This window comes from Leuresthes tenuis, unplaced genomic scaffold (assembly GCF_036924035.1).
Source record: "Leuresthes tenuis unplaced genomic scaffold, fLeuTen1.0.hap1 SCAF_5, whole genome shotgun sequence".
NCBI classification, from domain to species: Eukaryota; Metazoa; Chordata; class Actinopteri; order Atheriniformes; family Atherinopsidae; genus Leuresthes; species Leuresthes tenuis.
This window is the reverse complement of record NW_027325359.1, coordinates 19,374,334-19,392,500: the sequence shown is the minus strand read 5'-3', so window position 1 is coordinate 19,392,500 and position 18,167 is coordinate 19,374,334. Positions and strand designations below refer to the sequence as shown.

The window sequence follows — 18,167 nt, the reverse complement described above, 5'->3', positions numbered from 1 at the left end:
TCTCCAGACACCCGTTCTCCCGCACCCTTTCCCTCGTATTTCCAGCCGTGAGGGTGCATCTCAAGCAGAAAGCTTCCCTCTGCGGACAAGTTTGTCTGCTGCGTTTCGGTTCATGTTTGTTGTATTTTACACAGTCAGGGAAATCATGCTGTCCTGCATACTGTCCTGTATGGTGTCAGGATGGCCGAGCGGTCTAAGGCGCCAGACTCAAGGCTTGATTCCTTCCTTCCTTAGCAGAGGGACTTCTGGTCTCCAAAAGGAGACGTGGGTTCAAATCCCACTCCTGACACGTACTGCATACTGAAATCTTATTTTTAGAAGACCATGACCATGACCCCTCAATGTGGGTGGGGTCATGATAGGAAGGATGTTCAAAGGTCCCGTGACTTCATTTCTATGTGACACAAACATGACACAACAATTTAGGACATCGAGGCGAAGGTATACCTGCTGCTTGGTGTATGGCTTTGTATCCAGCAATTCACCTCGATGACGACATATAAATGTATAAAAAAGAATATATAAAATCGCATGGGTTTTGCCGGGTTCTTGTGAAGGAGTGGCTTTCGTCACTCATCCAGTGACATCACTGCCTGGCCAATCAGTGGTCTGTAGAGGTAATTTTTTCGACTCAGCTAATCTCGAACCCCAGCCGAGTAGGTGCTAAAAATTTACCTGCTACTACAAGGTCCTACCTAATGGAAAACCCTAAAAGCTGAGTTGGATCAAGTCGCGTGGCATAGGTACTAGTTGAAAAGGGCCAATTGTGTTACGATGCCATTCTAAATCTCTGAACGTAGACTTATTTCAATTTTTTTTTTTTTTTTTTTTTTTCTTTTTGGAAGGCATGATTGAACAAGTATGGTATACCTGCTGCTTGGTGTATGGCTTTGTATCCAGACTCAAGGCTTGATTCCTTCCTTCCTTAGCAGAGGGACTTCTGGTCTCCAAAAGGAGATGTGGGTTCAAATCCCACTCCTGACACTTACTGCATACTGAAATCTTATTTTTAGAAGACCATGACCATGACCCCTCAATGTGGGTGGGGTCATGATAGGAAGGATGTTCAAAGGTCCCGTGACTTCATTTCTATGTGACACAAACATGACACAACAATTTAGGACATTGAGGCGAAGGTATACCTGCTGCTTGGTGTATGGCTTTGTATCCAGCAATTCACCTCGATGACGATATATAAATGTATAAAAAAGAATATATAAAATCGCATGGGTTTTGCCGGGTTCTTGTGAAGGAGTGGCTTTCGTCACTCATCCAGTAACATCACTGCCTGGCCAATCAGTGGTCTGTAGAGGTCATTTTTTCGACTCAGGTAATCTCGAACCCCAGCCGAGTAGGTGCTAAAAATTTACCTGCTACTACAAGGTCCTACCTAATGGAAAACCCTAAAAGCTGAGTTGGATCAAGTCGCGTGGCATAGGTACTAGTTGAAAAGGGCCAATTGTGTTACGATGCCGTTCTAAATCTCTGAACGTAGACTTATTTCAATTTTTTTTTTTTTTTTTTTTTTTTTTTTTTCGGAAGGCATGTTTTTAAAAGTGTGAATAGCCTGGCTAGCTCAGTCGGTAGAGCATGAGACTCTTAATCTCAGGGTCGTGGGTTCGAGCCCCACGTTGGGCGTCAAAGCTTTAATAAACAGATGTTTCATCCAGCACTTTAAGGAACAGTTCAGCTTTGTTACCACAAAGCTCTTTGAAAAGATACAGACCTCCTGAAATGCACAACATCAGTCAAGTATGATCCAACTTGCGCAAGAGCTTTATGCTTCCCTTTCCATGGGCTCATGTCATTTCCGTATTCCCTGATTGCTCAAGTATGACCACTCACTTTAAAAGAAAAGAAGGAAAATCTCAATAACAACCCATGTCCTCTGGCCCTCTGAGCAGTCAAAGTGCTAAACCCTCTCTCTTCTAACAGGTAAAATTCTACATCGTGGCAGTGATGGAACACACTTGAACTTTTCTAGCCTAATGCAGAATTATATTTTACTGCCATCAATGTACGATGTTCCTGCCACAACAAAACTAGATAGTTGTACAATTTTACTGGTTACGACCCCTTCAGTTGACCAGTTGACCATGACCATGACCCCTCAATGTGGGTGGGGTCATGATAGGAAGGATGTTAAAAGGTCCCGTGACTTCATTTCTATGTGACACAAACATGACACAACAATTTAGGACATCGAGGCGAAGGTATACCTGCTGCTTGGTGTATGGCTTTGTATCCAGCAATTCACCTCGATGACGACATATAACATGTGGGTAGCCAACTCTGAGAGAGTGAAGACAGCACCAAATCTTTGGCAAAAATGAATTATTTGTAAGCATTTCTTTAACCACCTTCATGTACCCACGAAAGTACTGAAACGTTCTTGGGATGTTCCAGAGCAGTGGTCTATGAGAAACCAAACCTTGGCAACATTCGCTCGGGACTTCTTTCAGATATTTTTTCACCCAGCCCCTCCTCCACTCTCCAGACACCCGTTCTCCCGCACCCTTTCCCTCGTATTTCCAGCCGTGAGGGTGCATCTCAAGCAGAAAGCTTCCCTCTGCGGACAAGTTTGTCTGCTGCGTTTCGGTTCATGTTTGTTGTATTTTACACAGTCAGGGAAATCATGCTGTCCTGCATACTGTCCTGTATGGTGTCAGGATGGCCGAGCGGTCTAAGGCGCCAGACTCAAGGCTTGATTCCTTCCTTCCTTAGCAGAGGGACTTCTGGTCTCCAAAAGGAGACGTGGGTTCAAATCCCACTCCTGACACGTACTGCATACTGAAATCTTATTTTTAGAAGACCATGACCATGACCCCTCAATGTGGGTGGGGTCATGATAGGAAGGATGTTCAAAGGTCCGGTGACTTCATTTCTATGTGACACAAACATGACACAACAATTTAGGACATCGAGGCGAAGGTATACCTGCTGCTTGGTGTATGGCTTTGTATCCAGCAATTCACCTCGATGACGATATATAAATGTATAAAAAAGAATATATAAAATCGCATGGGTTTTGCCGGGTTCTTGTGAAGGAGTGGCTTTCGTCACTCATCCAGTGACATCACTGCCTGGCCAATCAGTGGTCTGTAGAGGTCATTTTTTCGACTCAGCTAATCTCGAACCCCAGCCGAGTAGGTGCTAAAAATTTACCTGCTACTACAAGGTCCTACCTAATGGAAAACCCTAAAAGCTGAGTTGGATCAAGTCGCGTGGCATAGGTACTAGTTGAAAAGGGCCAATTGTGTTACGATGCCATTCTAAATCTCTGAACGTAGACTTATTTCAATTTTTTTTTTTTTTCTTTTTTTTTTTTTCGGAAGGCATGATTGAACAAGTATGGTATACCTGCTGCTTGGTGTATGGCTTTGTATCCAGACTCAAGGCTTGATTCCTTCCTTCCTTAGCAGAGGGACTTCTGGTCTCCAAAAGGAGATGTGGGTTCAAATCCCACTCCTGACACTTACTGCATACTGAAATCTTATTTTTAGAAAACCATGACCATGACCCCTCAATGTGGGTGGGGTCATGATAGGAAGGATGTTCAAAGGTCCCGTGACTTCATTTCTATGTGACACAAACATGACACAACAATTTAGGACATCGAGGCGAAGGTATACCTGCTGCTTGGTGTATGGCTTTGTATCCAGCAATTCACCTCGATGACGATATATAAATGTATAAAAAAGAATATATAAAATCGCATGGGTTTTGCCGGGTTCTTGTGAAGGAGTGGCTTTCGTCACTCATCCAGTAACATCACTGCCTGGCCAATCAGTGGTCTGTAGAGGTCATTTTTTCGACTCAGCTAATCTCGAACCCCAGCCGAGTAGGTGCTAAAAATTTACCTGCTACTACAAGGTCCTACCTAATGGAAAACCCTAAAAGCTGAGTTGGATCAAGTCGCGTGGCATAGGTACTAGTTGAAAAGGGCCAATTGTGTTACGATGCCATTCTAAATCTCTGAACGTAGACTTATTTCAAATTTTTTTTTTTTTTTTTTTTTTTTTGGAAGGCATGATTGAACAAGTATGGTATACCTGCTGCTTGGTGTATGGCTTTGTATCCAGACTCAAGGCTTGATTCCTTCCTTCCTTAGCAGAGGGACTTCTGGTCTCCAAAAGGAGATGTGGGTTCAAATCCCACTCCTGACACTTACTGCATACTGAAATCTTATTTTTAGAAGACCATGACCATGACCCCTCAATGTGGGTGGGGTCATGATAGGAAGGATGTTCAAAGGTCCCGTGACTTCATTTCTATGTGACACAAACATGACACAACAATTTAGGACATCGAGGCGAAGGTATACCTGCTGCTTGGTGTATGGCTTTGTATCCAGCAATTCACCTCGATGACGACATATAAATGTATAAAAAAGAATATATAAAATCGCATGGGTTTTGCCGGGTTCTTGTGAAGGAGTGGCTTTCGTCACTCATCCAGTAACATCACTGCCTGGCCAATCAGTGGTCTGTAGAGGTCATTTTTTCGACTCAGGTAATCTCGAACCCCAGCCGAGTAGGTGCTAAAAATTTACCTGCTACTACAAGGTCCTACCTAATGGAAAACCCTAAAAGCTGAGTTGGATCAAGTCGCGTGGCATAGGTACTAGTTGAAAAGGGCCAATTGTGTTACGATGCCGTTCTAAATCTCTGAACGTAGACTTATTTCAATTTTATTTTTATTTATTTTTTTTTTTTCGGAAGGCATGTTTTTAAAAGTGTGAATAGCCTGGCTAGCGGTAGCGGGAGACCAAGCGTCTGTATAATTCTCCTCCAATCACGTTGCCCCATTTCCATTTTTGGTCCATCTTTGGTGATAGCCAATCACGATGGCACTTCTCCATAATTCAGCCCAACAGCCAATCACGTTGCCTCGTTTCCATTTTTGCTGATAGCCAATCACGATGGCACTTCTCCATAATTCATCCCAACAGCCAATCGCGTTGCTCCATTTCCATTTTTGTTGATAGCCAATCACGATGGCACTTCTCCATAATTCAGCCCAACAGCCAATCGCGTTGCTCCATTTCCATTTTTGCTGATAGCCAATCACGATGGCACTTCTCCATAATTCTGCCCGCAGGACTTCAGGTGACTTTAACTACAGAAGGTAAATATATCGTTTTTTCTACGTGGCGATTTTTTTGTCAAACATGCTAATGCTATTGTACTGCTCTATATTGTACTGCTAATCAGTACGACATATTAACTTCTGTTGTCACAAAAGTCTTAAATATGCATTGCTGCTACTAGTATTAGTTGATAACAAGCTAGGGTATGAATGAAATCTATGTAGTATTCACTTCTGTTGTAATATGTGTAATATGTAGGCTACTGCTATTAGTTAATAATTAGCTGTGTGTTTGTGTGATTGTATGCAAGTAAGAACTTATGTGTGTGCATGAATATATATATTTTAATAAGTTAAAAATAGTGCACATTGGTCATATTTCTGTGATGTACAAATATTAGCTGTTTGGTATAGATATTCTTTCTCTGTTAATGGCAGATGGCTTCCAAACAAAAAAAAAAAAACACAGGGCCATGGGAGAGGAGGAGTGGATATCCCGCCTGCGAAAATTTGCTGCCTCGGGTGTTTGGCCCTCTGAGGCAGGAAACAGACCAGCACCTCGGCAGAAAAAGTGGCATGATCTGTATCTGAAAGGTAAACCTGCACAGAGTGATATGTGTATCATATTAAATGTAAAGCTGTGACATATTTAAAGGGAACACCTTCTTATTTGCTGTCAAACATTAATACAGATTGAGAAATGCCCAATGCAGATGAGGGGACAAATGTCACTGTTTGGAGGTGCACAGAGCTGTAACTGCGGTTTGCATGCAAAGAAGGTATCAGAAGGCTCTCATACATTTATGACGTGCTGGTGGCAGAGCAGCCAGGGCCCTCACCTGCAGATTCACCACCACCAAAGGACGTCTCCTTAGCTGGTGATGAACCGAGAAGACCCATTGTGACTTTGGTATCAGTAAGTAATGAGGATTTACTTATGCTGATATTTATATTAATATTATTAATATACTCAACTGTATAAAATGTACAAAGCCCCAGTTAAGGTTATGTTTTTCTTTTTGTCAGTTTACAAAGCCACGGTTTGGTGGCTGTCATGGTGCCATGCTGAAGCCAAACTTAAGTTTGGCTGGGAAGCATTCATCTAAGGTAATGTAAAGAGAATGATACATAGGTTGACTTTGATTTTAAAAAATGTACATTGTTATTGTTTTCATGTAGCAGTAACTATAGTGGCACTTTCATGCATTTCATTCATTTCATGTTGAAATGATCTGGTTTTATTGACTGCTATACCCATAATGATAGATAGATTAATTCACTATCATCTATGGTTATCCTATATTGTGAACTGTGCCTTTATTCCCTCAGACGTCTGATTTATCCAACCGCATCACAAGCCCCACCAAAAGAAAAGTATCACCACCTGGCTGCAGTCCCAAGAAGTTTCTGCAGATCGTTTCTCCTCTGTCTCTTCCTCCATCTCCATCTCCTGTACTTTTAAACCCCAGTCCATTCATTGAGCCAGTTGTGTTTGTCATCCCAAATGGAAACAAACAGATTGTGCCATCTGATTCCCTGCCCTCACCTCCACTAACCCGGAGAGCTTACGCCCGCACGGTGGAAAAAAACAAATGCTGTCAGTGTCACCTGCCGTGCATAAAAGAAAATGGTAGTATTATGGGAAGATATACTGTCCCATTTATTTTTTTCTATTTTTAATTGTTTAATTTATTCCTGTTTTTATTACTTCAGGTTTAATTTCACACGTTTCTGAGTGTTTGTGTGTGTGAAATTAGTAATAAATTTGTTACATTTCAGTGAGTGTCTTCAGTTTTTTCTGCAAACATGCAAACTCATTCAGAGAAGAAGATTACATTGTTGCAGCACTTAATTCAGAAATTTAAAAATGACCATAAAAGTACATTTGATAACACTTGCTAAACGTTTGTGTCATCTTCCAATGGTGGAATCGAACCGGTGACCTTTGGATTAAGAGCCTCCTATACTATTCCACAGCAAAGTGTCATGTTCGCGTAGATTTCTCAAATGAATACACCAGAATGTGTGCTTTTACTTGAAATGGACAGCAGAAACACAAATAACTACAAGCTCATTCCATTTTTTCCCCTCATATTCTCAAAAACTCCTCTTTTCCTCCATTTCTCCCCTTCCCCCTTCTTCCCCCTTTTCCCCCTTCTTCCCCCCCTCATACAGACTATTGTTCCCCAGCTTGAGCGGAGTCGGTAGAGCATGAGACTCTTAATCTCAGGGTCGTGGGTTCGAGCCCCACGTTGGGCGTCAAAGCTTTAATAAACAGATGTTTCATCCAGCACTTTAAGGCACAGTTCAGCTTTGTTACCACAAAGCTCTTTGAAAAGATACAGACCTCCTGAAATGCACAACATCAGTCAAGTATGATCCAACTTGCGCAAGAGCTTTATGCTTCCCTTTCCATGGGCTCATGTCATTTCTGTATTCCCTGATTGCTCAAGTATGACCACTCACTTTAAAAGAAAAGAAGGAAAATCTCAATAACAACCCATGTCCTCTGGCCCTCTGAGCAGTCAAAGTGCTAAACCCTCTCTCTTCTAACAAGTAAAATTCTACATCGTGGCAGTGATGGAACACACTTGAACTTTTCTAGCCTAATGCAGAATTATATTTTACTGCCATCAATGTACGATGTTCCTGCCACAACAAAACTAGATAGTTGTACAATTTTACTGGTTACGACCCCTTCAGTTGACCAGTTGACCATGACCATGACCCCTCAATGTGGGTGGGGTCATGATAGGAAGGATGTTCAAAGGTCCCGTGACTTCATTTCTATGTGACACAAACATGACACAACAATTTAGGACATCGAGGCGAAGGTATACCTGCTGCTTGGTGTATGGCTTTGTATCCAGCAATTCACCTCGATGACGACATATAACATGTGGGTAGCCAACTCTGAGAGAGTGAAGACAGCACCAAATCTTTGGCAAAAATGAATTATTTGTAAGCATTTCTTTAACCACCTTCATGTACCCACGAAAGTACTGAAACGTTCTTGGGATGTTCCAGAGCAGTGGTCTATGAGAAACCAAACCTTGGCAACATTCGCTCGGGACTTCTTTCAGATATTTTTTCACCCAGCCCCTCCTCCACTCTCCAGACACCCGTTCTCCCGCACCCTTTCCCTCGTATTTCCAGCCGTGAGGGTGCATCTCAAGCAGAAAGCTTCCCTCTGCGGACAAGTTTGTCTGCTGCGTTTCGGGTCATGTTTGTTGTATTTTACACAGTCAGGGAAATCATGCTGTCCTGCATACTGTCCTGTATGGTGTCAGGATGGCCGAGCGGTCTAAGGCGCCAGACTCAAGGCTTGATTCCTTCCTTCCTTAGCAGAGGGACTTCTGGTCTCCAAAAGGAGACGTGGGTTCAAATCACACTCCTGACACGTACTGCATACTGAAATCTTATTTTTAGAAGACCATGACCATGACCCCTCAATGTGGGTGGGGTCATGATAGGAAGGATGTTCAAAGGTCCCGTGATTTCATTTCTATGTGACACAAACATGACACAACAATTTAGGACATCGAGGCGAAGGTATACCTGCTGCTTGGTGTATGGCTTTGTATCCAGCAATTCACCTCGATGACGATATATAAATGTATAAAAAAGAATATATAAAATCGCATGGGTTTTGCCGGGTTCTTGTGAAGGAGTGGCTTTCGTCACTCATCCAGTAACATCACTGCCTGGCCAATCAGTGGTCTGTAGAGGTCATTTTTTCGACTCAGCTAATCTCGAACCCCAGCCGAGTAGGTGCTAAAAATTTACCTGCTACTACAAGGTCCTACCTAATGGAAAACCCTAAAAGCTGAGTTGGATCAAGTCGCGTGGCATAGGTACTAGTTGAAAAGGGCCAATTGTGTTACGATGCCATTCTAAATCTCTGAACGTAGACTTATTTCAATTTTTTTTTCGGAAGGCATGTTTTTAAAAGTGTGAATAGCCTGGCTAGCGGTAGCGGGAGACCAAGCGTCTGTATAATTCTCCTCCAATCGCGTTGCCCCATTTCCATTTTTGGTCCATCTTTGGTGATAGCCAATCACGATGGCACTTCTCCATAATTCAGCCCAACATTCAATCACGTTGCCTCGTTTCCATTTTTGCTGATAGCCAATCACGATGGCACTTCTCCATAATTCAGCCCGACAGCCAATCGCGTTGCTCCATTTCCATTTTTGTTGATAGCCAATCACGATGGCACTTCTCCATAATTCAGCCCAACAGCCAATCGCGTTGCTCCATTTCCATTTTTGCTGATAGCCAATCACAATGGCACTTCTCCATAATTCTGCCCGCAGGACTTCAGGTGACTTTAACTACAGAAGGTAAATATATCGTTTTTTCTACGTGGCGATTTTTTTGTCAAACATGCTAATGCTATGGTACTGCTCTATATTGTACTGCTAATCAGTACGACATATTAACTTCTGTTGTCACAAAAGTCTTAAATATGCATTGCTGCTACTAGTATTAGTTGATAACAAGCTAGGGTATGAATGAAATCTATGTAGTATTCACTTCTGTTGTAATATGTGTAATATGTAGGCTACTGCTATTAGTTAATAATTAGCTGTGTGTTTGTGTGATTGTATGCAAGTAAGAACTTATGTGTGTGCATGAATATATATATTTTAATAAGTTAAAAATAGTGCACATTGGTCATATTTCTGTGATGTACAAATATTAGCTGTTTGGTATAGATATTCTTTCTCTGTTAATGGCAGATGGCTTCCAAACAAAAAAAAAAAAACACAGGGCCATGGGAGAGGAGGAGTGGATATCCCGCCTGCGAAAAGTTGCTGCCTCGGGTGTTTGGCCCTCTGAGGCAGGAAACAGACCAGCACCTCGGCAGAAAAAGTGGCATGATCTGTATCTGAAAGGTAAACCTGCACAGAGTGATATGTGTATCATATTAAATGTAAAGCTGTGACATATTTAAAGGGAACACCTTCTTATTTGCTGTCAAACATTAATACAGATTGAGAAATGCCCAATGCAGATGAGGGGACAAATGTCACTGTTTGGAGGTGCACAGAGCTGTAACTGCAGTTTGCATGCAAAGAAGGTATCAGAAGGCTCTCATACATTTATGACGTGCTGGTGGCAGAGCAGCCAGGGCCCTCACCTGCAGATTCACCACCACCAAAGGACGTCTCCTTAGCTGGTGATGAACCGAGAAGACCCATTGTGACTTTGGTATCAGTAAGTAATGAGGATTTACTTATGCTGATATTTATATTAATATTATTAATATACTCAACTGTATAAAATGTACAAAGCCCAAGTTAAGGTTATGTTTTTCTTTTTGTCAGTTTACAAAGCCACGGTTTGGTGGCTGTCATGGTGCCATGCTGAAGCCAAACTTAAGTTTGGCTGGGAAGCATTCATCTAAGGTAATGTAAAGAGAATGATACATAGGTTGACTTTGATTTTAAAAAATGTACATTGTTATTGTTTTCATGTAGCAGTAACTATAGTGGCACTTTCATGCATTTCATTCATTTCATGTTGAAATGATCTGGTTTTATTGACTGCTATACCCATAATGATAGATAGATTAATTCACTATCATCTATGGTTATCCTATATTGTGAACTGTGCCTTTATTCCCTCAGACGTCTGATTTATCCAACCGCATCACAAGCCCCACCAAAAGAAAAGTATCACCACCTGGCTGCAGTCCCAAGAAGTTTCTGCAGATCGTTTCTCCTCTGTCTCTTCCTCCATCTCCATCTCCTGTACTTTTAAACCCCAGTCCATTCATTGAGCCAGTTGTGTTTGTCATCCCAAATGGAAACAAACAGATTGTGCCATCTGATTCCCTGCCCTCACCTCCACTAACGCCCGCACGGTGGAAAAAAACAAATGCTGTCAGTGTCACCTGCCGTGCATAAAAGAAAATGGTAGTATTATGGGAAGATATACTGTCCCATTTATTTTTTTCTATTTTTAATTGTTTAATTTATTCCTGTTTTTATTACTTCAGGTTTAATTTCACACATGTTTCTGAGTGTTTGTGTGTGTGAAATTAGTAATAAATTTGTTACATTTCAGTGAGTGTCTTCAGTTTTTTCTGCAAACATGCAAACTCATTCAGAGAAGAAGATTACATTGTTGCAGCACTTAATTCAGAAATTTAAAAATGACCATAAAAGTACATTTGATAACACTTGCTAAACGTTTGTGTCATCTTCCAATGGTGGAATCGAACCGGTGACCTTTGGATTAAGAGCCTCCTATACTATTCCACAGCAAAGTGTCATGTTCGCGTAGATTTCTCAAATGAATACACCAGAATGTGTGCTTTTACTTGAAATGGACAGCAGAAACACAAATAACTACAAGTTCATTCCATTTTTTCCCCTCATATTCTCAAAAACTCCTCTTTTCCTTCATTTTTCCCCTTCCCCCTTCTTCGCCCTTTTCCCCCTTCTTCCCCCCCCTCATACAGACTATTGTTCCCCAGCTTTAGCGGAGTCGGTAGAGCATGAGACTCTTAATCTCAGGGTCGTAGGTTCGAGCCCCACGTTGGGCGTCAAAGCTTTAATAAACAGATGTTTCATCCAGCACTTTAAGGCACAGTTCAGCTTTGTTACCACAAAGCTCTTTGAAAAGATACAGACCTCCTGAAATGCACAACATCAGTCAAGTATGATCCAACTTGCGCAAGAGCTTTATGCTTCCCTTTCCATGGGCTCATGTCATTTCCGTATTCCCTGATTGCTCAAGTATGACCACTCACTTTAAAAGAAAAGAAGGAAAATCTCAATAACAACCCATGTCCTCTGGCCCTCTAAGCAGTCAAAGTGCTAAACCCTCTCTCTTCTAACAGGTAAAATTCTACATCGTGGCAGTGATGGAACACACTTGAACTTTTCTAGCCTAATGCAGAATTATATTTTACTGCCATCAATGTACGATGTTCCTGCCACAACTGAGAGAGTGAAGACAGCACCAAATCTTTGGCAAAAATGAATTATTTGTAAGCATTTCTTTAACCACCTTCATGTACCCACGAAAGTACTGAAACGTTCTTGGGATGTTCCAGAGCAGTGGTCTATGAGAAACCAAACCTTGGCAACATTCGCTCGGGACTTCTTTCAGATATTTTTTCACCCAGCCCCTCCTCCACTCTCCAGACACCCGTTCTCCCGCACCCTTTCCCTCGTATTTCCAGCCGTGAGGGTGCATCTCAAGCAGAAAGCTTCCCTCTGCGGACAAGTTTGTCTGCTGCGTTTCGGTTCATGTTTGTTGTATTTTACACAGTCAGGGAAATCATGCTGTCCTGCATACTGTCCTGCATGGTGTCAGGATGGCCGAGCGGTCTAAGGCGCCAGACTCAAATCCCACTCCTGACACTTACTGCATACTGAAATCTTATTTTTAGAAGACCATGACCATGACCCCTCAATGTGGGTGGGGTCATGATAGGAAGGATGTTCAAAGGTCCCGTGACTTCATTTCTATGTGACACAAACATGACACAACAATTTAGGACATCGAGGCGAAGGTATACCTGCTGCTTGGTGTATGGCTTTGTATCCAGCAATTCACCTCGATGACAATATATAAATGTATAAAAAAGAATATATAAAATCGCATGGGTTTTGCCGGGTTCTTGTGAAGGAGTGGCTTTCGTCACTCATCCAGTAACATCACTGCCTGGCCAATCAGTGGTCTGTAGAGGTCATTTTTTCGACTCAGCTAATCTCGAACCCCAGCCGAGTAGGTGCTAAAAATTTACCTGCTACTACAAGGTCCTACCTAATGGAAAACCCTAAAAGCTGAGTTGGATCAAGTCGCGTGGCATAGGTACTAGTTGAAAAGGGCCAATTGTGTTACGATGCCATTCTAAATCTCTGAACGTAGACTTATTTCAATTTTTTTTTTTTTTTTTTTTTTTTTTTTCGGAAGGCATGATTGATCAAGTATGGTATACCTGCTGCTTGGTGTATGGCTTTGCATCCAGACTCAAGGCTTGATTCCTTCCTTCCTTAGCAGAGGGACTTCTGGTCTCCAAAAGGAGACGTGGGTTCAAATCCCACTCCTGACACTTACTGCATACTGAAATCTTATTTTTAGAAGACCATGACCATGACCCCTCAATGTGGGTGGGGTCATGATAGGAAGGATGTTCAAAGGTCCCGTGACTTCATTTCTATGTGACACAAACATGACACAACAATTTAGGACATCGAGGCGAAGGTATACCTGCTGCTTGGTGTATGGCTTTGTATCCAGCAATTCACCTCGATGACGACATATAACATGTGGGTAGCCAACTCTGAGAGAGTGAAGACAGCACCAAATCTTTGGCAAAAATGAATTATTTGTAAGCATTTCTTTAACCACCTTCATGTACCCACGAAAGTACTGAAACGTTCTTGGGATGTTCCAGAGCAGTGGTCTATGAGAAACCAAACCTTGGCAACATTCGCTCGGGACTTCTTTCAGATATTTTTTCACCCAGCCCCTCCTCCACTCTCCAGACACCCGTTCTCCCGCACCCTTTCCCTCGTATTTCCAGCCGTGAGGGTGCATCTCAAGCAGAAAGCTTCGCTCTGCGGACAAGTTTGTCTGCTGCGTTTCGGTTCATGTTTGTTGTATTTTACACAGTCAGGGAAATCATGCTGTCCTGCATACTGTCCTGCATGGTGTCAGGATGGCCGAGCGGTCTAAGGCGCCAGACTCAAATCCCACTCCTGACACTTACTGCATACTGAAATCTTATTTTTAGAAGACCATGACCATGACCCCTCAATGTGAGTGGGGTCATGATAGGAAGGATGTTCAAAGGTCCCGTGACTTCATTTCTATGTGACACAAACATGACACAACAATTTAGGACATCGAGGCGAAGGTATACCTGCTGCTTGGTGTATGGCTTTGTATCCAGCAATTCACCTCGATGACAATATATAAATGTATAAAAAAGAATATATAAAATCGCATGGGTTTTGCCGGGTTCTTGTGAAGGAGTGGCTTTCGTCACTCATCCAGTGACATCACTGCCTGGCCAATCAGTGGTCTGTAGAGGTCATTTTTTCGACTCAGCTAATCTCGAACCCCAGCCGAGTAGGTGCTAAAAATTTACCTGCTACTACAAGGTCCTACCTAATGGAAAACCCTAAAAGCTGAGTTGGATCAAGTCGCGTGGCATAGGTACTAGTTGAAAAGGGCCAATTGTGTTACGATGCCATTCTAATTCTCTGAGCGTAGACTTATTTCAATTTTTTTTTTTTTTTTTTTTTTTTTTTTTTTTTCGAAAGGCATGTTTTTAAAAGTGTAAATGACCTGACTAGCGGTAGCGGGAGACCAAGCGTCTGTATAATTCTCCTCCAATCGCGTTGCCCCATTTCCATTTTTGGTCCATCTTTGGTGATAGCCAATCACGATGGCACTTCTCCATAATTCAGCCCAACAGCCAATCACGTTGCCTCGTTTCCATTTTTGCTGATAGCCAATCACGATGGCACTTCTCCATAATTCAGCCCAACAGCCAATCGCGTTGCTCCATTTCCATTTTTGTTGATAGCCAATCACGATGGCACTTCTCCATAATTCTGCCCGCAGGACTTCAGGTGACTTTAACTACAGAAGGTAAATATATCGTTTTTTCTACGTGGCGATTTTTTTGTCAAACATGCTAATGCTATTGTACTGCTCTATATTGTACTGCTAATCAGTACGACATATTAACTTCTGTTGTCACAAAAGTCTTAAATATGCATTGCTGCTACTAGTATTAGTTGATAACAAGCTAGGGTATGAATGAAATCTATGTAGTATTCACTTCTGTTGTAATATATGTGTAATATGTAGGCTACTGCTATTAGTTAATAATTAGCTGTGTGTTTGTGTGATTGTATGCAAGTAAGAACTTATGTGTGTGCATGAATATATATATTTTAATAAGTTAAAAATAGTGCACATTGGTCATATTTCTGTGATGTACAAATATTAGCTGTTTGGTATAGATATTCTTTCTCTGTTAATGGCAGATGGCTTCCAAACAAAAAAAAAAAAACACAGGGCCATGGGAGAGGAGGAGTGGATATCCCGCCTGCGAAAATTTGCTGCCTCGGGTGTTTGGCCCTCTGAGGCAGGAAACAGACCAGCACCTCGGCAGAAAAAGTGGCATGATCTGTATCTGAAAGGTAAACCTGCACAGAGTGATATGTGTATCATATTAAATGTAAAGCTGTGACATATTTAAAGGGAACACCTTCGTATTTGCTGTCAAACATTAATACAGATTGAGAAATGCCCAATGCAGATGAGGGGACAAATGTCACTGTTTGGAGGTGCACAGAGCTGTACCTGTGGTTTCCATGCAAAGAAGGTATCAGAAGGCTCTCATACAATTATGACGTGCTGGTGGCAGAGCAGCCAGGGCCCTCACCTGCAGATTCACCACCACCAAAGGACGTCTCCTTAGCTCCTTGTGACTTTGGTATCAGTAAGTAATGAGGATTTACTTATGCTGATATTTATATTAATATTATTAATATACTCAACTGTATAAAATGTACAAAGCCCCAGTTAAGGTTATGTTTTTCTTTTTGTCAGTTTACAAAGCCACGGTTTGGTGGCTGTCATGGTGCCATGCTGAAGCCAAACTTAAGTTTGGCTGGGAAGCATTCATCTAAGGTAATGTAAAGAGAATGATACATAGGTTGACTTTGATTTTAAAAAATGTACATTGTTATTGTTTTCATGTAGCAGTAACTATAGTGGCACTTTCATGCATTTCATTCATTTCATGTTGAAATGATCTGGTTTTATTGACTGCTATACCCATAATGATAGATAGATTAATTCACTATCATCTATGGTTATCCTATATTGTGAACTGTGCCTTTATTCCCTCAGACGTCTGATTTATCCAACCGCATCACAAGCCCCACCAAAAGAAAAGTATCACCACCTGGCTGCAGTCCCAAGAAGTTTCTGCAGATCGTTTCTCCTCTGTCTCTTCCTCCATCTCCATCTCCTGTACTTTTAAACCCCAGTCCATTCATTGAGCCAGTTGTGTTTGTCATCCCAAATGGAAACAAACAGATTGTGCCATCTGATTCCCTGCCCTCACCTCCACTAACCCGGAGAGCTTACGCCCGCACGGTGGAAAAAAACAAATGCTGTCAGTGTCACCTGCCGTGCATAAAAGAAAATGGTAGTATTATGGGAAGATATACTGTCCCATTTATTTTTTTCTATTTTTAATTGTTTAATTTATTCCTGTTTTTATTACTTCAGGTTTAATTTCACACATGTTTCTGAGTGTTTGTGTGTGTGAAATTAGTAATAAATTTGTTACATTTCAGTGAGTGTCTTCAGTTTTTTCTGCAAACATGCAAACTCATTCAGAGAAGAAGATTACATTGTTGCAGCACTTAATTCAGAAATTTAAAAATGACCATAAAAGTACATTTGATAACACTTGCTAAACGTTTGTGTCATCTTCCAATGGTGGAATCGAACCGGTGACCTTTGGATTAAGAGCCTCCTATACTATTCCACAGCAAAGTGTCATGTTCGCGTAGATTTCTCAAATGAATACACCAGAATGTGTGCTTTTACTTGAAATGGACAGCAGAAACACAAATAACTACAAGTTCATTCCATTTTTTCCCCTCATATTCTCAAAAACTCCTCTTTTCCTTCATTTTTCCCCTTCCCCCTTCTTCCCCCTTTTCCCCCTTCTTCCCCCCCTCATACAGACTATTGTTCCCCAGCTTGAGCGGAGTCGGTAGAGCATGAGACTCTTAATCTCAGGGTCGTGGGTTCGAGCCCCACGTTGGGCGTCAAAGCTTTAATAAACAGATGTTTCATCCAGCACTTTAAGGCACAGTTCAGCTTTGTTACCACAAAGCTCTTTGAAAAGATACAGACCTCCTGAAATGCACAACATCAGTAAAGTATGATCCAACTTGCGCAAGAGCTTTATGCTTCCCTTTCCATGGGCTCATGTCTTTTCCGTATTCCCTGATTGCTCAAGTATGACCACTCACTTTAAAAGAAAAGAAGGAAAATCTCAATAACAACCCATGTCCTCTGGCCCTCTAAGCAGTCAAAGTGCTAAACCCTCTCTCTTCTAACAGGTAAAATTCTACATCGTGGCAGTGATGGAACACACTTGAACTTTTCTAGCCTAATGCAGAATTATATTTTACTGCCATCAATATACGATGTTCCTGCCACAACAAAACTAGATAGTTGTACAATTTTACTGGTTACGACCCCTTCAGTTGACCAGTTGACCATGACCATGACCCCTCAATGTGGGTGGGGTCATGATAGGAAGGATGTTAAAAGGTCCCGTGACTTCATTTCTATGTGACACAAACATGACACAACAATTTAGGACATCGAGGCGAAGGTATACCTGCTGCTTGGTGTATGGCTTTGTATCCAGCAATTCACCTCGATGACGATATATAAATGTATAAAAAAGAATATATAAAATCGCATGGGTTTTGCCGGGTTCTTGTGAAGGAATGGCTTTCATGACTCATCCAATCAGTGGTCTGTAGACGTCACATTTTCGACTAATCGCCGTCGCCATTAGTGTTTCTGTCTTTAAACGTGACATTTAAGAGCCAATTTTTTTTACCTCTTTAGTATCGTTTCCACCATCGTTACATATGTCACAGTAAATGTTGTGAAATTTATTTTGACCTCTCCTTTCTACGTGGAGATTTTTTTCTCAAACATGTTAATGCTATTTTACCCTCCAACCCCACCCTGGCGCTCTTTACTGTACTGCCAATCAGTACAACATATTGACTTCTGTTGTCACAAAAGTCTTGAATAGGCATTGCTGCTACTAGTATTAGTTGATAACAAGCTACGGTATTAATTAAATCTATGTTGTATTCACTTCTGTTGTAATATATGTGTAATATGTAGGTTACTGCTATTAGTTGATAATTAGCTGTGTGTTTGTGTGACTTTATGCTGTAAGTAAGAACTTCTGTGTGTGCATAAATATGTATATTCGTAAGTTAAAGATAGTGCACATTGTTCATATTTCTGTGATGTACAAATATTAGCTGTTTTGG

At 41.5% G+C, this 18,167-nt stretch overlaps 4 non-coding genes across 4 annotated transcripts; all 4 read left to right on the top strand.

Moving 5' to 3' along the window:
* The first annotated feature begins 174 nt into the window (after positions 1 to 174).
* Positions 175 to 289, top strand: trnal-caa (transfer RNA leucine (anticodon CAA)). The gene is made up of 2 exons: positions 175 to 212; positions 244 to 289. It is a non-coding gene; the product is annotated as a tRNA-Leu (tRNA).
* Positions 290 to 1,565: 1,276 nt separating this feature from the next.
* trnak-cuu (transfer RNA lysine (anticodon CUU)) lies at positions 1,566 to 1,638 on the top strand. The gene has a single exon. It is a non-coding gene; the product is annotated as a tRNA-Lys (tRNA).
* A 1,026-nt stretch (positions 1,639 to 2,664) lies between these two features.
* On the top strand, positions 2,665 to 2,779 carry trnal-caa (transfer RNA leucine (anticodon CAA)). Its single transcript has 2 exons — positions 2,665 to 2,702; positions 2,734 to 2,779. It is a non-coding gene; the product is annotated as a tRNA-Leu (tRNA).
* A 5,594-nt stretch (positions 2,780 to 8,373) lies between these two features.
* Positions 8,374 to 8,488, top strand: trnal-caa (transfer RNA leucine (anticodon CAA)). The gene is made up of 2 exons: positions 8,374 to 8,411; positions 8,443 to 8,488. It is a non-coding gene; the product is annotated as a tRNA-Leu (tRNA).
* The last annotated feature ends 9,679 nt before the right edge of the window (positions 8,489 to 18,167 follow it).